The sequence below is a fragment of the Bubalus bubalis genome, chromosome 11 (genome assembly GCF_019923935.1).
Source record: "Bubalus bubalis isolate 160015118507 breed Murrah chromosome 11, NDDB_SH_1, whole genome shotgun sequence".
Classification (NCBI taxonomy): domain Eukaryota; kingdom Metazoa; phylum Chordata; class Mammalia; order Artiodactyla; family Bovidae; genus Bubalus; species Bubalus bubalis.
In genome coordinates, this window is record NC_059167.1 from 69,146,114 (window position 1) to 69,169,433 (window position 23,320).

The 23,320-nt window shown below is 42.7% G+C and overlaps 1 protein-coding gene and 1 long non-coding RNA gene across 9 annotated transcripts in view; one reads left to right on the plus strand and one right to left on the minus strand.

The window, feature by feature from the left end:
* RASGRP1 (RAS guanyl releasing protein 1) overlaps window positions 1-23,320 on the plus strand; it is a 216,770-nt gene that overhangs the window by 145,975 nt on the left and 47,475 nt on the right. The gene's annotated exons all lie outside the window — the stretch shown is intronic.
* LOC123328113 lies at window positions 19,827-21,515 on the minus strand. Its single transcript, XR_006542889.2, has 2 exons — window positions 20,554-21,515; window positions 19,827-20,285 (listed from the first exon to the last, which is right to left on the minus strand). It is a non-coding gene; the product is annotated as an uncharacterized LOC123328113 (long non-coding RNA).

Here is a 23,320-nt window from a genome sequence, read left to right on the forward strand (position 1 = left end):
GTTGCTTTCACCATGAAACAACCCACTCCCACCTTCTGTTTTAAGCAGAGGTCATTCTTTTACATCCTCACCGTGTTATTGCTGGTGAATCCACTCTTCCACTGAGCATAATGAGGCAGATCATCACAACCTGGTACATTTATGTCAAATGTATGTGAATCACACCATCTGTTTCAGAGGTAGGAAAGACCTGTGAGATCATCTGAGCTGTTCATAATGTTTTCACTTTGTAAGAGGGCTGCCAGCTTTGAGAGCCAAAGGGAAGGTTTCAGCTATCCCAATTCTGCCCCCCTCTGAACGTAAGACAGCCGTGACAGCATCAGAAAGAAAACTGCAGGCACGTCCCAGTAAGGGACCCTCAGCAACCAGTCCTCCTGCTCCCAGGTGGGGCATGGGAGGAACCTCAGTGTCTTTGTCTTACATTGAGAGAGGAAACACAGTGGTATCTTATTTATCGTGTGTGTGTGTGTTTGAAGGCTATATATATTGATTTTCTTTTAAACTAAAAACAACTATGAAATAGGTCTGGTATTACTATCTCCATGGACAAACAAGAAAATAAATAAAACCTATGAGAATTAAAACAACTTCCTTCATGTCTCCCCTCCCAGAAGCCTCTTGCAACCTGAGCTGGGCCATGCTTGGGTTCTTCTCCTAGGGCAGGCCACCCCTTACTCAGGGGGGCCCTTCAGGCCACACAGAACACATCTGCTCTCTGTGCCCACAATCTGCAGGCTTGGTGTCCCCCGGATTAGAAATTAAATTCCATTCAATGCAGGAAATAGTTATTGAGCCCTATCTATATACAGGTATCTGCCTGAAATTCTCTCTCAAATAAATTCTGAGTTAATTAAAATTAGTGTATGCATTGTGTCTCCCAAAGAAAAAAAACCCCAAGACTGGTAGGTTTATTTCCCATACCACTAACAGGTATATTTCCTGCAGTTGGTTGTTAAAAGCATTTTATAGACCTCAGCTAATTAAAGATAAAGCACTACATCTATTTTTAAAGTTAGAACCAAAAAAGCACACACACTCCTGTTGGGACTACAGTTCCCTCCATGGCAGAGGCAAGATTCAGGGTTCCTCCACATTCTGCGGCTTTAGTCTGTACCAAAGCCAGGTGTCCAGAGGCAACAGAGGCACAAGGCCAAAAGCCAAGGGCCATGACACTGAAGGGCACTCAGACCCAAGAACCAGCAACTCCAAGGAACGAAGCCAAGTGTAGGGTCAGGAAGGCTGGCCGTCATGAGCACAGGCCCTTTGTGAAGACCACAGCGGTACCAGTAGCCTCCTCAGTGGCAGTCCCATCTCTGGGAGTCATAGATACAAGATTTCACTGTAGAGGATGGTCCTTAAGGCACCCACATCCTGAAGCTTCTTGGCATTAGAGCAGCTCCCAGGTATGACCATTCTCAGCCCCTGGGAGTGAACTCGTATTGTGTGATGGGGATGCTATGCTGTGTACTCCAAGGAGCCTCTTTGCTGCATTTTGCCAGGCTGGCGTGTCTGCCCTCTCCTGGGTGTGAGACACAGTTGACTGCCAGGCCTGAGAAAGGAGGAGATGGGAAGTCCCCTCCACTCACATCTGTGCTCTGTTGTGCGATGGTGTTTAGAGCAGACCTCCATCTGCAACAGAGAACAGAGGTGGTCCTCACAGTGTACATGCATAAGGTTGACAGCGTTCAGGAAGGCTGAGCATTTTAGTTCAGAAACTCCAGCCAGAGAAGTGAGATTACTGAGAGAAAATAAGAGACGGTAGACAGGAGACTGACGGTGGTTGGACACCTATTTACTGCCTGTTCAGCAGGGCACTGGACCCTTACCTGAACTGGTCTCATCCATGTTCACAACAACCCTGTGAGGTGGATATTATTTTTGCTTTTTTAATAAATGGGCATTTGAAGCTCAGGAATGTTATTAACCTGTGGAAAGTGGCCTCCCTCATGAGTGGGAGAGCTGCTGAGGTCTGGACTCTGGTCTCAGATTCCTGTGCTCTCCACTCTACCGGAGGTTCTCCAAGTTTAACAGGAATAGTTATTGTTGTGGGGTGTGTTCAGCTTTCAGATTCCTGGGGGTCAACTCCAGGATTTTTCATTAAGCCTGCAGTCACTGTGGCTTTGAGGAGGTGACCCACAAACTGATTTTGAGAAATACCATCCTACAGCACACATACCTGCTTCTTGGACATATCAGAGCATTTTCTCAGGCTTTCTAAGGAAACATGGAAAGCTTGCAGAATACAAATCCTCTGAAAAACGATAGAGCAAATAGCTTTTCAGCTCTGTGAACCGGACAGTCATGAGGTAAAGCCAGCCTCCTGGGCATGTCTGAAGCAGTCCGTCCAGATCTAACAAGAGAAAGGCCCCTGGCCCTGAGCAGGTTTATAACACTGTGCCCACTTCCGTCAGATTTACCTGCATTTCTATCCCTTCTCAGCTGTAGGAACTCTTTTGAAAACTCCTGCCTGTCAGCCTTTTGGCCATGGAATAAACAGAAAGTGGGTGTCTGCCATTGCTGTAGTTCGGTTCCTGGCCCGCAAAGGCAGCATTCCCAACCTGCATTTCCACCTGTAAGCCACACTCAGCCCAGTTCACTGTGGTGCTGGAGGGCCTGTTCCCCATAGGTCAAGACTGGGAAGTAGTGGCTTAGCTGGGGGAACTGGAGCAGTGCCGCCTCTGAGCACTGCTCCGGGAGTGCTGCTTTTCCAGCAGACTTTTTAAGGCCCTCTGTTGACATGAAGGTTATTAAATCCATGATGGAAACACGTTAGGAAGTAATGTGAAAGCAAAAGCAGTGTGTTCAGGGGACTTCCCGATAGTCCAGTGGTTAAGACTGTGCTTCCAATGTAGGAGGCTCGGGTTTGGATCCAGGGTCAGGGAACTAAGATGCTACATGCCACACAATATGGCCGGAAAAAAAAAAAAAAAAGCAATATGTTATGTTCAGTTGTTGGCTGAACCAGCAGTGATGGGCGGTGAGAACACCGGGGAAGGTCATCTGAAGTGCAGGCCTCACCTCTGGCCCAGCTCCTGAGGGCAGGACCCGCCTGTTTCTTCCTGGAGTGGGTACGGCTGCTGGACTTAGTGCCTTGGTCTGCAGATAGTTTGAGCTGCCAGCTGGATGTGGTTGTCCTAAAGTGGTTAGGAGGAAAACAGCAGGGAAAGAGTGAGTGGAAGCAGGTGAGCTTCATACAGCCTCTGCAGATACACGGGGCACCACACTCGATTGGATGCTGTCACAATCTTGAAAGCCATACTCTGCGAGAGCAGGTTGTTACCTCTTCAGGAGTTTGGCCAGCCAGTTGCTAAACACAACCATCAATAAAAATTAAATTATATAAACTTGCAATTATATTAAAAATAAACCCTCAAAACTCATCGTTTCCTAATATGTCATCACATTTTACTGTCATCCATTATCTTGAGATGATGCTCACTGTGTCTGTATGGTACGAATGCTGTATGCTGTGTGTGTGCTGTGCTGTTACTCAGTCACGTCTGACTCTGCAACCCACGTACTGTAGCCTGCCAGGCTCCTCAGTTCATGGAGTCCGCCAAGCAGGAATACTGGCGTGGGTAGCCATTCCCTTCTCCAGGGGATCTTCCCAACCCAGGGATCAAACCCAGGTCTCTTGCATTGCAGGCAGATTCTTTACTGTCTGAGCCATCAGGGAAGCCCATGAATGCTTTGTAGCAGTATGATATTCATGAATAGCACATACATGTCATACATGTATTAATACATATAGTGGGTAGACACACCTGTGTCTCTTCCCAGCTACATGGTCATGAAGTCATGCCAGGAGCTTGATGTTGCCTGCTGTGGGAGTATTTACACCAAGGAAATGGGCCAACACTACTAATCAGGGCTTCTTCTCAACCCACCCCTGAAGAGAACATTGTTAAACATTGACTAGCACTTTCCCCCAGCTACAGAAGATGCTTACATGGCAAAGGGCCAAGGTAGGAAGCTGAAAACTGGAAATCTTACTTTGTGTTACCTGGTTAGGAGAACTATTATTTGCCTTTGTTTTACTTCTTTCTTTCATCTAAGTATCTTATAAAACAACTCTCCATGTGTTCTTCAAAGAAAAGGACAATATACCTTAGAGATAAAGAGTTATGTATCAGTGAAGTTGAGAAATTTTCTTAAAGAAGTGACAGTTCTGTGGTCACAAGAGAGGAAGGGGACTGGGGGTTGAGGTGCAGGGGGTCAGTTGTATGGTTCAGTTCAGTTCAGTTCAGCTCAGTCGTGTCCGACTCTTTGCGACCTCATGAATCACAGCACGCCAGGCCTCCCTGTCCATCACCAACTCCCGGAGTTTACCCAAGCTCATGTCCATCGAGTCGGTGATGCCATCCAGCCATCTCATCCTCTGTCGTCCCCTTCTCCTCCTGCCCCTAATCCCTCCCAGCATCAGGGTCTTTTCCAATGAGTTAACTCTTTGCATGAGGTGGCCAAAGTATTGGAGTTTCAGCCTCAGCATCAATCCTTCCAATGAACACCCAGGACTGATCTCCTTTAGGATGGACTGGTTGGATCTCCTTGCAGTCCCAGGGACTCTCAAGAGTCTTCTCCAACACCACAGTTCAAAAGCATCAATTCTTCGGCACTCAGCTTTCTTCACAGTCCAACTCTTGCATCCATACGTGACCGCTGGAAAAACCATAGCCTTGACTAGAAGGACGTTATGGTAACAGGCGGTAAATAGACTTTTGGGGGTGGTCACTGTGTAGTGTATACAAACACTGAATTACAGTGTGTATACCTGAAACCTATATACCATTAAAAAGGTATCACAGTGGAACTTTAATACTAAGAGATTCTCATTCTAGAGTCAAAGTTATCACTCTGTGTTTTTGTTCTCTTAATTTGCCTCCTCTAAAAATTCTCTTGTGATTAAATTTTCCCTTATTTCTGGTCAGCTAAACCTCAGTTCTGTGACTCTGTTCTTCATGTGTTTGTATATTATACGCTGTCACTCTTTGTTTCTGATTCCATCTGTTTAATCATTTGCCTTCATATCTCTCCATGTGGTAACAGGCACTATGGATACATAAAAGCAAGCTTTTGTTGAATGTGTTTTCATAAGTTTACTGCTTACTATATTTCTAATTTTGTGAACTGTTTATATCCTTTGCCTATTTATCATTTGCTTAATGATTTTCTTATTAGAGGTTTGCAAAAGCTTTTTATTTTATTTTATTTTGTAAGCCTGTTAACTGCTTGATGAGTATTTGTTACTGGCATTTGTTTTCCTCACTCCTTTCCATTTTTATGTTGGTTTTGGGGTATTAATGAAGTGAAATTTTACCTTTTTATGTAAATTGTTGATGTTTTCTTTTATCTGTTATCTTTTCCTGTATTAACTCTAAACTTGAAAAAAAACAAAAAGTCCCTGTTCTAAAGATTTGGTGACTATTCCATTGTCGTTTTTGTTATTTGTTCACTTATTTGGCTGCTGTGGCCTTGGTTGCAGCGTGCGGGATCCTCCTTTTGTTGCAGCGCGCAGTCTCTCTGGATTGGCTGCTGTGGCCTTGGTTGCAGCGCGCAGTCTCTCTGGATTGGCTGCTGTGGCCTTGGTTGCGGCGTGCAGTCTCTCTGGATTGGCTGCTGTGGCCTTGGTTGCGGCCTGCGGGATCCTCCTTTTGTTGCGGCGCGCAGTCTCTCTGGATTGGCTGCTGTGGCCTTCGTTGCAGCGTGCGGGATCCTCCCTTTGTTGCGGCGTGCAGTCTCTCTAGATGTGGCGCAAGGGCTTAGTAGTTGGGGCGCACGGGCTTAGTTGCTCCGCATCATGTGGGACCTTAGTTCCCCTCCTGGGGTTGAAAGCCTGTCCCCTGCATTGCAAGCAGGTTCTTAACCACTGGACCACCAAGGAAGTCCCTCCATTGTCATTTTAATCAAAGTTTTATTAAATCCATTGTATGATGAGGGCTTTCTGGTGGGTCAGAGGGTAAAGTGTCTGCCTCCAATGAGGGAGACCCAGGTTCAATCTCTGGGTCGGGAAGATCCCCTGGAGAAGGAAATGGCAATCCGCTCCAGTATTCTTGCCTGGAGAATCCCATGGACGGAGGAGCCTGGTAGGCTACAGTCCACAGGGTTGCAAAGAGTTGGACACAACTAAGCGACTTCACTTCACTTTTTATGATATAATTTCATATTCCTCTGTTGTGGATGTTTGGTAAAAGTTTCTCCGTGGTTTTCAGTGAAACAGTAAGAAACTTTGAGTTTTGTTTTTGAGGTTGGCATTGGCTTAAGTCCAGAGCACTTAGACTTGTCATTTTGTAACTCAGAGCCTCAGTTTCCCCTGTTGTCATATTCCTGAAATGATTTCTGAGACTGAAAATGCCATAATCAGGTTTCAATTATGATGTTGAATGTGAACTTGAAAGTCCTTTGGGAACTTGTATATTTTTAAAGAAAGTACTTTTGATTATTAGAAGAGTCCAGTATCCTTGGGGTGAGGAATTAGAAGGCCAACCAGATTTAAATCCATTTTTCTCTAAATTTTTAATTAGACTGAATCTGTGTTGTACTTGCATAGGCACTTTTATTGTGGTAAAGTGTACATAACATAAAATTTGCCACTTTATAAGGTCTTGTATTTACAAAGATCTGACTAACTCAACTCACATACTTCCATTTTTCTAGCTTTTTTGAGAAATATACATACATCGCTGTGTAAGGTTAAGGTGTACAGCATGATGGCTTGATTGATATATGCTGTGAAATGATTACCACAGTAAGTTTAGCTAACATCTATTTTCTTGTATTTACAAAGATCTAATTGTAACTCAGTTCTCATGTCTTACTTTTAAAATTTTAATAGCTTTTTAAATTGCATTCACTATAGAAAGCTTACAAAATACAGACTTGCAAAAAGAAGAAAATTGCATTCACCCATTCTACCACCAAAAGCAAGATAAACACTACTGACACAGTTGGGTGTGTCTTCCTAGATTCTATTCTATGCATATTTATGTTCTGCAATCGTATAACTTTTTCTGGTAGGTTGACTATAATTAACTCTTTGTTTTTCATAATCTACATTGTAAACAATTATCTTAAAATCAATATTTATAAAGAGGTGTACTAGCATACAGAGTTGCTACTCCATCCTAAAATTGATTTTAAAAAATAATTCTGGCATAATCTCTTCATGTATGAGACATAAAAGTGAACGTTGCTTGGCAACTAAAATGATTCTAATGAGGAATTAAAGACATTACAAGAAAAGAAGAGTAGTTACTCATTCTTTTTCAATGCTAAATGCTAATTAAGTTATGATAACTATGACTGATTATACTTATAATAAATGAAGGAAACAAATGCTCCCGTTAACTTAAAAGTCTTGAGGTGAGCTTTTTTTCCCCCTTATGAATAGGAAAAGTCAGATCGCTTTTGCTGAAGGGAAGCTTTCCTTTCAGAAACCAGGAAAAGTCTTAGGGCCTTGTTAACTTTCTGACTCTTAAGAAGTAACAACTGGGAAAGATACCTAGTAGAAACTCAAAGATGCTACAATTTGGTACATCTGTGAATCTTCTGGGGAGTAGAAGAGATGGTTGGCAGTGGTGTGGGGGAGGCCATGTTGTCGGCTTTGGTTTTTCCCCAGAGTGATCCAGGGCCCTAGGGAAACTGCTGAGGTTCTTACCAAAGCCTTCAGGCAGAAGATGCTGCCAGGATGGAGCTTCCACTGTAGAGACAACAGTGGTTAATTGACATGAACAAAGAGAATGGGGACCGGAGGCACTGCTCTTCAGGGGGAAGAGGAAGCAGAGATTGGCAGAGTGAAGGTGAGAGTGGAATAGCCAGAGCAGTAAGGCAGCCAGGGCTGAAATCACTTGGGAATTTCTTGGGTGAAGGAGCAAAGGTCACTATGTCTGGCTTCCCTGCACTGATGTCTCTTAACCTCTGTCCTCCAGGACTTGTTTTTGTAATCTTGTGAACAACCCCATTTTAAGGGGGGCCACAACATTTAAGAAGCCAGGAAATGTCCCAGCATTATGATTTATGAGTCTATCTTGTTAGAATGTAGTTACAGCCTGCAGAGCATCCTTAAATCTGATGAGCAGTTAATTAGTTTGGTTAATTCCGCATTCACTTATTTAATGCCAGATGCATAGGGATGTTTTCATGCTTCCTTCCCTCATTCTCCCTAGCTCACTAGCATCTTGGGCTCCAGATTTACCCCATCCAAATCTGCTTTGGTGGGTTCCTCATTGACCCCCACTCCTCGGTGTCAGGCCACAATGAGTCACTCTAGCTTCTAATTGTTGCTTCCCAGAAGAGAGCTGTAGTTCCCACATGCCTGGCTGCTGGACTTTGTCCTCTGCTATTGCCAAGGATGAGCCAAGCGCTTGGTGACTGGAGTTCACCTGACTGGTACTGCTTTAAATAAACCTGGAAGGACCCCCTCCCTGCAATTACTGTGCCCATGACTCCCCCAGCCTCTCTGTCCCCATGGCCCAGAGTCCTGTTACCTGGCCAGCAAGCACCAAGTCTGCCTGAGATAGACTTAGCTTCAGTTAACTGAGAAAGTGTACCCTGAAACTTGTAAGAAAGACAGAGGAGGATTCTCTGGACTAAAAGAGATTTAAGGATATGTCAACCAGTCATAATCTGTGAACCATTTTTCTAAATATATACACACATATATTCATAATTATTTTATAATTATATGTACTTGGAAATTTATATGCTAGTGACTAGATATTTGATGATAGTAAGTAATTACTGTTGACTTTATTTTAGGCAGATTGATGCATTGTTGTTTTTTTCCTTAGAATTTCTTTTTTAAAATACATACTGAAATAGTTACTAATGACATATTGTGTTTGGGATTTGCTTTTGAAAAACACAAGAGGGAGACGTGAGTCGGGGTATAGAGTCGGGGCCATGTACTGACCATTGTTGAAGCTGGGTAGGTCCATAGAGGTCCCTTACGTTGTTTTTGCCTACTGTGGTATATGCCTATAATTTTCCATATAGACATCTTAAAGAGAAAAGTATTCTCAGAGCTAAGAAAAACAGATGATTAAGTTCCAGAAAATTCAAAGGAATCTAGTCTAATTTCTTGGGTGATGAATTAGAGTGCTATGTCTGTCTTAAAGAAGGAAAAGAAGAGAGTCCAGAATAAGATACTTTGGTTACACGGGCTTCCCTGGTGGCTCAGAGTAAAGAATCCACCTGCCAGTATGGGAGACATGGGTTCTATCACTGGGTTGGAAAGATCCCCTGGAGAAGGAAATGGCAACCCACTCCAGTATTATTGCCTGGGAAATCCAATGGACAGAGGAGCCTGGTGGGCTACAGTCCATGGGGTCCCAAAGAGTCAGACACAACTTAGTGACTAAACAACAACTTTGGTTACATAGCACTGAAATACTTATTCATGTCCTGCACGTGACGTCCCACACTCAGCCCATTCCCTGTTCAACACTGAGATGCTGATTTCCTAGTATCCAGAAAGACCAAAAACAGAACTGCAAACTTCAGTCTTCAATCGTACTGTCAGAGGCAGGACTTGGAGTTAAGTGACTGAGAGAATGTATTATTCTCCTCCCCACCCCACAACACCCCACCACACACACACGCACACACACACACACACACACACCCAGCTTTAATCACGGGAATGCCATGGGCATGGTAGAACTTGATCCCAGGAAGGCAGTGAACAGATTACAGAAGAGGCCACGTGAGGCCACACTACATCGTGGTCTTTGGAATCCATTCCTAACTCTTCTATTTACCAATTGTGGGCCTTAGGCAACTTATTTTACTGTAGTTTTCTCATCTGCAAAACAGATAATAATGGTGAAGGCTTTTAAAGGTCATTTTTGTTTAGGTGAAAATCAAATGTCTTAGCTTGGTTTTCTCAAAAGCAGATCCTGAGACAAGAGTTTGAATACAAATAGTTTACTTCAAAGATAACTCTAGGGAAAAACTGGGAGGGCAGTTTATGAAGGGTGCATTGTCAAGTGGGTTATTACTCTGGAGTCAGGGTAGGAGGTTTCAGAACTATCTTACTTAAGGCAAAGGAACGGGGGTACTTACATGGTTAAGCACTGCTTCTAAGGGATGTTAGTTCTCCACCATGTCTAGGCTGCCTTGCACACAGGTGAGGATGGAAGGGGCCTCCCAAGGAAGCTCTCAGGCAAGTGGAAGTTGGGTGGGCATATACTATAATGGGAAGGCCTAACAGATTATGGGTGAGGCTCTGATGGCTCTGCTGCAGTCAAAACCAAATGCTCAGTAAATGTTGGATGGCAAATACAGGCTCATATAGATCCAGATAGATTCAGAGCTGGTTAGTAATTAAAATCAAAGTGTGTACATACAAACATGGGTATGGACGGATGTCATTCTGCAGATGTAAACACTTATGAGCGGCTCTGGACATTTCATCAAATTTAAACACAATCTGTGGTTTTGTTAGACACACTGATGGAAATACTGTGGATTAGATGGATTTATGGATTAGATAAAAAGCAAAGTTAGGGAAGATCAATAAGGAAGAACAAAGAACTTGGACAACACTTCAATAAGAATAAATGTCTTGCACTTACATTTAGTAATATTTCTTTGTATATATTCTGGATGGAAAAAATAGATTGTCATCTTATGAAAAATATCAAAGGATTTTAGTAGATTATTAATTCAGTATGAGCCAGTAGTGCTCAAAAAGTTAACATAATCTGAAATTGCATTAATAGAAATAGACTTTTCTGGTTAAGGGACTAATACCCTGATTGAATTATGAGTTCTAGTCCTAATGCTCACACATAGGAATGTTTTTGCCCTTAGCAAGTTTCTTAACATTTCTGAGACTCAGTTTCTATCAACATGAAATTTAATACATAACCTCTGTTTTGTTGTGAAGTGCATATCTTAAGTAGAAAGAAATCATTTATGTAAAATATTATCAGAAACTATTATAGTAGACGGGGTTTCCCTGGTGGCTCAGATGGTAAAGAATGTGTCCACAATGCAGGAGACCTGGGTTTGATGCCTGGGTTGGGAAGATCCCCTGGGGAAGGGAATCTTCAGTACTCTTGCCTGGAGAATTCCATGGACAGAGGAGCCGGGTGGTCTACAGCCCACGGAGTTGGAAAGAGTCCAACATAACTGAGCAATTAACACTGTTGTTATAGTAGATAATCAAAAATAGTAGATAGGCAAAATGTTGGGGTTAGGGTTTAGGGTTAGTTTATAGACTTGAATGTTAGTGTATCATCTTCCTAGATTAATAATGCAGACTATCAAAGGATCCATAATTGCATCATGGAGATACAAGATGGAGATACCTGGTCAAAATGGCTGGGTCAAAAAAACTTACAGATGTTGTCATAGTATACACATGCAAGTATGAACATGTAAGTGTGAACCTAGCAGGCAGGGCTATAATTTTACATTGTACATGAATATGAGCTATATTAATAGGTATTTAGTCAACAAGACCCAAAAACATGATTTTCTCATTTTTTCAAAATATTAGGGCAGTGATAAATCCAATATGAACTCTTATGGAATTTATTGAAGGAATACAGGTATTTGATGTAACTGAAGAGCAGGAGTAGAGGATACCTGTAGGCCTTGGAAACCTATAGAATTAGGGACTGGAACACTATCACGAGATACCAGAATGTATTTCTGTCTCTTTCTTCTTTCTCTGACTTGCTTCTCTGCTTATCAGCTTATCATTTTCTTTCACTGAAGATTTGTTTCCTCCCAAGTCAGGGAATGTGGCACTTAACAAATCCTGTATCTTTAACCATTAGAGATTTAATATTTTTTTCCTCAAGTTCAGTGAAAAAATTGTCAGTGAAGAACTTTAATTAGTTCAAATTGGGGTAGATGGCTACTACCTAAACCAATCAATTATGGCCACAGGGGTGGAGTAATTTAAGAGTAGAACATGATTGAATTTAGGGAAGAAATTTTTGCTACATGTTTCCTGATGTTCTGGGCACATTAAAACAGTATCTGTCTATTACAGCAAGATCTGGCCAAACAGTATAGAGTGTAGGGTATTATTAAATTTGGGTTTAGTCTCTGGGTTTTAAGATAAGAATGGAAGGCTAGAATGAGTACAGAGAATATAAATAGTTAATGAATGATATAGAAATAAATTCTATGGGGATATAAGATGACAGCAGCTGAAAAGAAAACAAATTACTGTTTTTTCTTCTTCTTAATCTTAACAGTGTTAAGCATGTGTTTGTCTTGATAATGTTATGCTTATAAGAGGTAGTATGAGTTGTTTGCCTCCAGGAGAACAGATACAGAGTCAATGAACCAAAATTTCACCAAAGAGCTGCAGCTTCCCATTTATAGAAGTATTAAATATCAAAACAGTTCTGGCTCTAATGGATTATTGAGTATTAGAAGTATTTTTCTGCTGTGAACAACTATAAAACTGGATATAACATGTGAAACAACTGTTTTTAGGTATTAGAAAACAGGACAGACTTGTAATTATGGATAAAATGGAAAGATATGCAGAAACCTCGAAACTCATCTTGACATTCTCCTGGAAGCACTTTAAAAATTATTACACAGAAGACTGGAACTCAGCGTCTTGCCTGGCAGAGGAAGTAGAGTTTATGTTCAGGGCTTCTGGGGTGGTTGAAATTTATGGAGTAGGGTACTGGAAAAAAGGGATCTCCTTTAGACTTTTGCAAAATGTTAAATTGTGTACAAATGTGGTAAGACTCCATACTACCAAATAGTTACTGGGGTTCTGTAAGTCAAAGGAGGTCTTATAGTCTGTGAAATATTGCAGTTTGGAACCACCCAGAAAGTAGGAGATAACACCTGAGGCATTCAGTTGAGACATGAAAAAGATCATACCACTAGAGGAGGAGTCCTAGAGCCCTGGGATAGGTGCTACTCGTGAGCCACCCTAACAAAGCCTAAATTCAAGCCTTGACAGGGTCAGTTTTAAAGCCCCAGTAAATTAAATGTGGCTATAAATTAACATGATACAGATTCTCAGCACTGTATCCACAGTGCCCAGCATATAATATAAAATTACAGGAAAATTTAAAAAGCAGGAAAATGTGAACCATAACCAAAAGAAAAAAAAAAAAAGGGTTAATAGAACTAGACTCAGAATTTATGCAAATGTTGAAATTAATAAGTAGGGAGTTTAAAATAGCTGTTATAAATATGTTGAAGGATTTAAAGTAAGGTAAACAGGAGAGTAACTCGATAGATAAATGGAAACAATGAAATCAGAAGACTGACAGCATCAAGGGTTGGTGAGGATGTGGAGCATCTAGAAGCCTTAAACATTATGAATGAGATTATAAAGTGATATAATCACTTTGGAAAACTGTTTAGCCATTTCTAATAAATATACACCTACCCTTTGACCCTTCAATTCCACCCCTAGGCATTCATGCAAGAGAAAGGAAAAGTATAAGTCATATCATGGACTTATAACTTATACAAGATATGATATGACTTATACAAGAATGTCCATAATATTAGGTTGATGAAAAAGTAATTGCGGTTTCAGACTGTGAATTTTAAATCATTATATTAATTGCTTTTTCCATGAAAATCCAAAATTGGAAACAACCCAGATATCACGCAACATCATAAACAATATGCCATGTATACAACAGAATACCTACTCATCAATAAGAAGGATTGAACCACTGAAAGAGTTAGCACTGGTTAATTGCAAAAATGTTTTGCTTTGTGAAAGAAGCATTGCACACAAAAATAAATACTGTATGATTCCAATATATGACATTCTAAAATACGTAAAACTAACTTATGATTTAAAGAAAAAAAGAAAAATGGTTTTATGGTTGGGTGAGTAGGAGGAATGGACCAGGAAAATAAGAGAACTTACTGGGTCATAGAAATATGCTAACTTTTGAGAGGGGTTTGGGTTATAAGAATGTAAGTATTTGTCAGAAGACATCAAACTATATGTTAAAACATATGCCTTTCATTGTACCCTAAAAATAGAAAAAGTTATTTAAAAAAAAAAAAAACATGCAAACTGGCTAGCATAAAAAGTTCCTTCTGTAAGGACTTCAAGTGAGAGGAAATGTTTTCACAACCCAATCCCGTGTGGTAGAGCTTGCTAGAAGGCAAAGCCAAGACTTTTCAGTGCCTACCAGATAGCAATGACTAACTTCTCTTTCACCTCTGGTTTAATTTTTTGGGTTCCTCTGTGATTGTGTGTTGATCAAATAAGTGAGGGCCAAGATCTGAGGAACGAAATGTCTAGTGACTCAGAAACCAGAGCCCCAACCGCCCCCCCCCACCCTTCTGATGAATACTGGCAGGGTTGGGGCGATAAATAAAACTCTACCAAGAACATCCTTGTTTAATCACGTGATCTGGTGCTAGTGAAATGCTCTATGAAGCACCACGAGAACCAAAGAGGTGAAATAGCAAAGTCCTTGCAAGTTAATTCGTGAAACAGTGCTGGTGCAGAAGAGAGAGGTTCATTGAAACTGACCAAGAACCCACACATTTCATTTTAATCATACTTTTGAGTCTGTTCCAGTTGTTTTACTGGAGTGGCTGAAATAGTATAAAATGACTGGTGTTCAATTCCTCATGGGTCCTCTCTCTGGCAGAAATATTATGAGTGGTAAAAGGCCCAAGAATTGGATGGTGGAAAAGGAAAAAAAAAACATGTTTTCCTACTGTGGATAAAATGCCCCTGACTCAACACCAAAGAGCAGGGTCATCCCTACACTGATGCCCGAGAAGTGACAGACCCTAGTGGACACTTCCCAGGGTTCCAGGGCAGAGGGGAGAGAGAAGATGTCCCAGATAGGCAAAGACCCTTAATCAACAAAGCCTGTGAAGGGCCTGGGAAAATGGACATCTTTATGTTGGAGTATGTGCATGGCCCTGCTCTCTGGCTTCAGAGATAAAATATCCCCTTAGAGTATGGTTGTGCAAGCCCAAGGAAGAGAGGGGTTTGTTAAACAGTAGGAACTCCCTTGGGTCAGAACAGTTTTGTGGTCCTCTGGTTTACCCCAGATTGATTTCTTTCATTAAAATATATCTATCTATTTATTTGGCTGTGGCAAGTCTTAGTTGTGTCACATGGGACCTTTGATCTTTGTTGCACCATGTGGAATCTTTAGTGGAATTCCCACATGTGGCATGTTCCTTCACTAAGGATGAAATCCAGGTCCCCAGCATTGGGAGCACAGAGTCTTAACCACTGATTCACCAGGGAAGTCCCCCAGATTAATTTCTGATCTGCTTCTGATTGTGCTTTATGAATTAGAACTAACCAGTCCTCACTGAGGAGTCTGTAAATGTTGGCACCAGATCACCTATTTGTTAAGAACTTCCGATGTGTAGCCCTGATAACAACTGGAAGACCTCACCATTGACTGCTGAAATTGGAAATGTCCTCAAGGGTTATTTAGTAGCTTGCAGACCTGCCCCTTACTTAGCAAGGAATAAACTAAGTGGTCTAAAGCAATCTAAGCAAACTTGAGCGACCATCATACCTTTGGAGAGATTTTTTTAAATATAAATTCTATGTCCATCCCTGAATATTTTGATGGAACAGATAAGAAATAAGACCTTGGGATTTATTTTGAGGGAGGTCGTTTGGTTTATTTTTTTGTTTTGTCTTATTTTTAAGCTATTTTCACTTGAAATGTGAGTCAGATTTAATATATTCACTTGCTTCTGGATAAGTCTGAACATACTCATCCTAGGATAGAAAACCTTTGATTTTTTTTTTTTTTTTTTTTTGCCCTGAAACTCTTTGTTAACATTAAGGCCACCTCACTAGAAAAACAAGACAAAGTCACCCACTAAAGCCGAAAATTTGACCTGGTATGGATTTTTTTCAGTATGTTATCTTCTCTCAGAATGACAAATTATTATGCAAATAAGAGTGAAGGAAAATTGAAGTCTTCAATACCTTAACACAGCTAGATCTTTCCTATGGTTTCCACAGGTGACCAGGTGTGTGGAGAGGTGGGAGGTAAAGGGGAAATACACACTAAGTGAGGAAAGCCTTGAAGTGCTTCCTGCTTATCCGTCTGCTCTAGACTTATCCAGAATGGCTATGGGATCATAATTTTACCAGACTCACGAGCATGAATCAGGGGCACAGTTACCAGCTGGTGCCTAGGAGGGAACAAAGATGAAATAATGATATTGACCCTGCTGTGACCAAACTCTTAATCAAGCATCTGAAGCCAAAGCCTTGCCAACTTTCAGTCCCGTCTTTGCTGATGTCTTGTACATTTTGGGGCCTGAATTTGTTTGAAAGTGGATGAGCCAGCATCCCTATGACAGATCTGGGAAGCCCTAGAGTCATGGCTCTCTTGTAATCATAGATGGCCTTCCATATGGTTCCTTGGCTTCTAAAGTAGTCTGGGAAGGTTGATGACAAGGAAGGAAATTGAGAGTTAAGATGCTTATGCTGGCAAAGTGTGGGAGGAAAACTAACTTCAAGTAACTGAGCTTCCTGAATTACAGCAAAATTAGGCAAAACCAGCCTTTATTTCATGCTCTGATATGACCTCACTGTAGCAGCAAGCATGCATACATGCCCACATACACACTCACGCACCCACTCACACACTCTCTAGCATTCCCTTGGTAGCAATGCAATTAGGGAAAAGATGCAAGAAGAAATTAAGGTTCTAGACTCTTTAGAAATGATCCACCTTGAAACGAGCCTTTAAGGCTCAGGTTGTAAGACACGACCACCTGCAGTTTTAAAAGATTACTGGGTGAGAGGTTGCTGCCTTCTTCTTTGTGTGGATAGACCATCTGCTTTTGCAGAATTTTAAAGATCAGAGTAAGGGCCCCTCCCCAGTTTGATATATTAGGTCCCCAACACTTTGACCCTGACCCGTGTTTCCATACCTCCTATCTACAGGTGCTTTCTGATTCAACCCAACTGGCTTCACAATCCTTTCCTGGATATACTTTCAACTCTCTCATCTCCAAGAGCAGAAACCATTTCTTCCCTCACCCAGAATGTCTTTACCTCCATCTTAGTTTGTCAAGATTTGACCCCCTCCTTCAAGACCCACCTCACATGCCACCTCTCCATGAAAGTTAAGTCATTTCTTCTAGTCAGATCTAGCCTTCCCCTTCCCCCACACTGCCTTAGTGTTTCGTTCATACCTCCCTCTGGGCCCTTGTGTTTTGTACCATGTTATAGCTGGAAGCTTCTGGATGGTTGCTAGAATAGGACCTTGGTTATCTGCACCCGCCTCAGTACCAGGCACAGCTCTCTTAGAACAAAGATCCTGGACTTGTGATGAGAACATCTGAGCTTGGAGCACCAGCCCTGTCACTGCTGGTGATGTTATCCATGGGCCAGTTGTTCATCCAAGGTGATATTCAAAATGCTTACTCACTGGTACAGCACAGGCCCATCTGTCCGCATAGATACCACTGAGACAGACTGAGCATCAGCCCTGTCTTTGCGCCTTTCTCATCTGCCAAGTGGCTATGTCCCTACCATGTCAGTGGATGTGATGGTCAGATGTGACCAAGCATGTGGAAGAATTGTGTGATGGAAAGTGCTGTGTTCAGGTGTATTTGGCTGTTTGATGGCGTTTTCAGGGCCATATGGGTTTGGTGACCCTGCCCTTGGCATTCCCTCCTGCTCTGCTCTGTTCAGAGCAGGCTTCAGAGCTGACCACAAGCTGCTGATCAGACACAAGCCAAAGAAACCTTGGCATCAGCCTGTTAGATCTCACAGACACTTAGGATATCAGCTTCTTCAGGCATCTTCCTTTGCCATTTCACTCCCAAAAATGTCAATTTTTCAGTGGATGATTTGGGAATTCTTTTCAAGATTGCAAGCCCAGGAAGCCTTTTTAAACTGTAGTCTAAGCTTTTCTCACTCGAGGAGGCTTGTTCTGTTGAACAGTGACTTTAAAGTTCAGAACCCATAAAGATACCTGGGAATCTCTTGATTGTCACCGAGTCAAGGGGTCGCTGTGTTTAGATCTGTAAATGGAGTTAAGTGCCAGTGGCATTAACACAGGTTGAACGAAGAGCCTGAATCTTAGGTCCTGCTTTGTCCTTATAGTTCCTTGATTTCTTTTGACCCTTTCTTCTGAAAACTGTGGTCATTCCCTTACTATCACCTCCCTGCATTCTCTCACATCTCCAGGACACAAACCCTCACTACATCTTTCTTCCAAAGACATTTAACTCTTCCTATAAGTGCACAGCTACTGTTCCGTGTTTATCATTAGCTACTACTAGTCAACATCTGTTCTTACACAGAGCGGTCCCCCCTTATCCAAGACTTTGCTTTTTGAAGTTTCAGTTACCCACAGTCAACCACAGTCTGAAAATATTAAATGGAAAATTCCAGAAATAAGCAATTTGTAGGTTTTATTTTCTTATTTTTATGTGATATTTTTAATATGTGCTTTTTAATTTTTTATTTACATATAGTTGGTTGACAATATCTTTTTAGTTTCAGATATACAGCACAGTGAGTTATTTATATATATACTTACATATATATATATATTCTTTGTCACATTCTTTTCCCTTATAGGTTATTACAAAAGACTGAATACAGTTCCCTGTGCTATACAGTAAATTCTTGTTGCTTATCTATTTTATATATGGTGGTGTGTATCTGTTAATCCCAAATTCCTAATTTATCCCTCCTCCTGTTTCACCTTTGGTAACCATAAATTTGTTTTCTATCTGTAAGACTATTTCTGTTTTATAAGTAAGTTCATTTTGTATCTATTTTTTAGATTTCATATATAAGTGATATCATAGGATATTTGTCTTTCACTGACTTAATTTCATTTAGTATGATAATCTCAAGGTTTATTTATGTTGTTGTCGATGATGTTACTTCATTCTTTTTATGGCCAAGCAATATTCCATTTTGTGTGTGTGTGTGTGTGTACACACACTACGTCTTCTTTATCCATTCATCCGTCAGTGAACATCTAGGTTGCTTGCATGTGCTGGCTGTTGTAAATAGTAAATAGTGCTATGAACACTGAGGTGCATGTATCTTTTCAAGTTAGAGCTTTCTCCAGATATATGCCCACGAGTGGGATTGCAGGATCATATGGTAACTCTATTTTTAGTTTTTTTAATTGCATGCCATTCTGAGTATGGTAATGAAATCTCACACTTTGTCCTGCTTTGTCCTGCCCGGGACATGAATCATCCAGCAGATCCACACTGTAGACTCTACCCAGTTGTTGGAATAGGAAAAAGCCTATGTGATGTATGTAGGGTTTTGCACGATCTTTGCTTGCAGGCATCCACAGGGGGTGTTGGGACATGTCTCCCGTGGATGTAGGTAAGACTACTGCCCTGTTATTTGGGTGAAAGAAATGGCCCAGTTCTAGGCACAGCAGGAGACTGGAGACTGCACGGAACTGACAGGAAGTCAAGAAACCCTTGTCCTTATCCTCAGAGGATCCTCATTTAGAAGGCAGTGCAGGTCTGCCAGAGACTACGGCCCTGGACTCAGAACACAGGGCTGAGTCCTATATTTATATTGATATAATATTATATTTTATATTATAAATATAATAGTACCATTGTATTACTGGAGAAAGTAACCAGAACAGTCATTTGTAGCCCCTTTCTGCCACTTCCTAACTGTGAGACCACCGATGGATTATTTTTACCTTCCTTGAGTCTGTTTCTTCACGTGTGAAACAGAGCAGCGTGAGTGTGGCGAAAATTGGAATGCTTGTGTCACGGCTGTTTTGTCCGTGTCTCAGCCTGTCAGTTACCAGTGTTGTGGTTGGACCAGCCTTTGTGGTTCTTATGATGATTACAAGATACCATTCAGTAATAGCCATCAGGAAACTTTGAAAAAATAAAAGTTTATTGCTTACAAGACCTGGAAATTACACAGCATACCAGAGGCAGTCCACACAGCAAGGTCAGGGGAGGGAGAAAGGAGGGGAAGAGGGAGGGAAGAAAGGAAAGAAAAAGAGGAGCAAGAGAAAGGGCACACAGGCCAGGGGTTCTGCATTTATTGGGGTTGAGGGTGGGGGCAGATCTCTCTCTTCATTGGTGAACTTTAAACATAAAGGCTGGAGTTTAAAGCATGACGAAAGGAAAAAACAAGTAGCTCCACGGTCAGTTATCGAAATCAACCACAGCCTCTAAAACCAAGGAGCCTGGGGTGGAGAGCCAGTCGGCAGCCTGGCTTTTATCTGTCTTGTGGCTGGCAGTATGTTTATTTGCGAGATAGCCATCTTCGAAGGTCACCTCTTTGAAATGGACGCCTCGGCAATCAAAGCTTAGGTCAGGCACTTGTACTACCAAAAAGAAAAAAAACAACTATCAGAGCTTACACTGCAGTAGCCTGGCCCACCCACAGGCATAGGGGAGGCTCAGCTACTTTCCCAGGCAGCCTGGCACCAGAAACCCTCCAGAGCTGAGACAGAAAGGAGGTGCCTTTAATCTGCACGACCCAGAGAGAGTGACGGGAGGACACAGTGGCAGGGGTGGGGTTGAGTCGAAGACCTGGGTTCAGGCCAGGCCCTCACCACTTCTAAAGTCACTGTGTGCCTTCCAGCAGCTCACCTCATCTTTCTCTGTTTCTTTATCTATCAAGTAATAAAGGTAATACTCATCCCGCAGAGTTGGAGTGAGATGAGCGAACCTGTGAGGAGAGAAAGCGCTCTTAAATGTGCACTGTTAGGACTTCAACAGTGCAGTGAAGGCTTGGGCGCTACGTGATGACTGTCAGGCAGCCTAGGTATCTGTGACCTTCCAGTCACCCAGATATCATAGTGGTTTGGACTTAGTTCAGGAGCTTGGTTTTCCCCAAAAGATGTCAAAGCGCTTTCCTTATCTTGACGGATTTCCTGATTATCTCTCTGCTGAGAGGGATGGAAGCAAGATGCTATCAAGCTCTTCCTCTGCAAGTGAGCACGTGGAGGCTCGGAGATGACAGAGGTATCCCAGGGCCGGGAGCTGGGTGCAGATTCCAGGACTGCTGTTTAGGAGCTGAACTCCAGCAAGTTACCTTACCCCGGTTTCTTCATCTGTCAGATGACAGTACCACCTATCTCGTAGAGTTGACACAAGTGAAGACTCAGGACAGTGCCTGGTACCCAGGAAACACTCCATGTATGTTTAACAAAAAGAGAAACAGAGAGACAGTGAGCAAGGGAGAGAGAGTCAGGTGAGACTTTGAATGTAGTTCATCCGTTCCCATTAGATGTTGTTTTTCCTCCAGCATTACCAAACACTGCTCCTGGCTCTTGCGTGTTCCGATTGACACCAGCCCTGAGAGTTTCAGTGTTGCGTTTTTGCTGTCTGTAAGTTGGTGACACAGCCCTGCTTCTTGACTGGGGATGTGTGAAACCTTTTCTTATTTGGCTCTTGGCACCTGAGTGAAGGGCTGTTTGTTGTTTTCCTTTGCTTCAGTTGTAGTAAGAGATTCCTTACCCACCTGTGAAGTTCTCTGTTTCAAAGTCATTCCTGGGTCCTCATGCAGATTTCCCTCCAGAACCTCAGTAAACCCTCAGAAATCCTTCTGCCTTGAGGGCCTGAGGGATGGGTTGCATTTAGAACCTAGAACTGGAAAGAAATTCGGATGCCCCTGCTCCCTCTGCCATGGATGGGGACCATGCTTAGAGGAAACCATGCCCCATCTCACAGGCACGGACAGTGTGACCAACCACTGTGGATCCCTCTTTCAGTTTTGGTTATAAAGAAGTATTTCATGAAAAATCATTGTCCCGCTCTGGAATAACCAAAGCCTAACAGGAGCAATGGCACCCCACTCCAGTACTCTTGCCTGGAAAATCCCATGGATGGAGGGGCCTGGTGGGCAGCAGTCCATGGGGTCGCGAAGAGTTGGACACGACTGAGTGACTTCCCTTTCACTTTTCACTTTCATGCATTGGAGAAGGAAATGGCAACTCACTCCAGTGTTCTTGCCTGGAGAATCCCAGGGACGGGGAGCCTGGTGGGCTGCCGTCTATGGGGTCGCACAGAGTCAGACACGACTGAAGCAACTTAGCAGCAGCAGCAGCAACAGGAGCAAAGAGAAAAACAAAATATTGTTCCAAATCCAGCAAGAGAAGTGAGACTAGTTCACCACTGTTAAGGTGGTTCATGGATTACTAAGCATTTTTCTATATTTAATCAAAGGTAATCTAATCCTAACTACAAACAACAAAGGGGCGAGGAGGCTTTCAGAATAACTTCTATCTGATTACAAAAGGCTTTGCTCAGTTCTCTTGACTGTACATGGTGGTGAGATGATGGTTTTTGTCCGGGACTGTTCACTGCAGAGAATTATGAGCCAAGGACAGTTTCTGTGGTGAGAGCAGAGTTTGCGGTGAGACTGTATTGTCAGCCCTGTTGTGGTACACTGGAATGAGGTTATCTAGGTGACTGTTAGGATCAAGTCAATATTGAGAAAAACTTTCTGAAGAAGGCTGAGTTCATGGCTATCCAGTAAGTCTCAGGCCTGTGTTATTTCACTGAGTCAATGTTTGGAACATTCCCAAGTTGCTTCTTAATACCTATTCAGCCTGTCAACAAGCATGCCCCCCAAAAGGCCCAGGGTTTAGCAGACAAGACTGAAGCAACACAAGCATGCTCCAGTAAGCAAGAGGAGCGCATAGTGCGCCCTACCCCAGATTCCTCTGTGTCGTGTCTTTGTCTTGGGTCCATCCCCTCCCGGGCTGGCCTGCCTCCAGCCATCTGTGGGCAGCTCTCTGCATCCTCCGTGGGAAGCTGAGCTGGGGCCCTACTGCCGTCCACTCCCCACCAGGCACATTCCTGTGGGGGGACAGTCACCCCGTGAGCCAAGTAGGCTGCATTGACAGCAGCTCACCAAGGACTCAAATGGCAGCGTCTCTACCTAGCCAGATAACCCGATTTTCCCCAGGGACTTGGAAGCTCCCTGGAGGAACAGCCACCCACCCAGGGTATTCAGTTGGTGCTGTCTTCCAAAGTGGCTCTAGAATGTGCGGTCACAGCTTCGCCCCAGAATCCCATCACGGGCCCACCCAGCGCCCCCCGCGCGTCTTTCCACTGCTTGTCTGTTAGTGCCAGTGCAGCCTCCTCATGCCCACACCCAAGACTGTGTTCCGTTTGCAGAAGCAAAGAGGACAGCTTCCCTCACACTTTTCTCAGACCCCTCATTCTTGAGACCTGATGGTCCGGATGGAGGCTGCAGTCCCCAAGGAAGGCCATTGGCTGGCTCAGTCGAGGCAATAGAACTAAAAGCTCTTTTCCACTTCAGGCGATTTCGTGCGCATGGTTAGACATTTATAGATTGCAGTCGCTCATCCAAGAAATCTAGGTCATCCTTTACATAGAGCTTCATGCT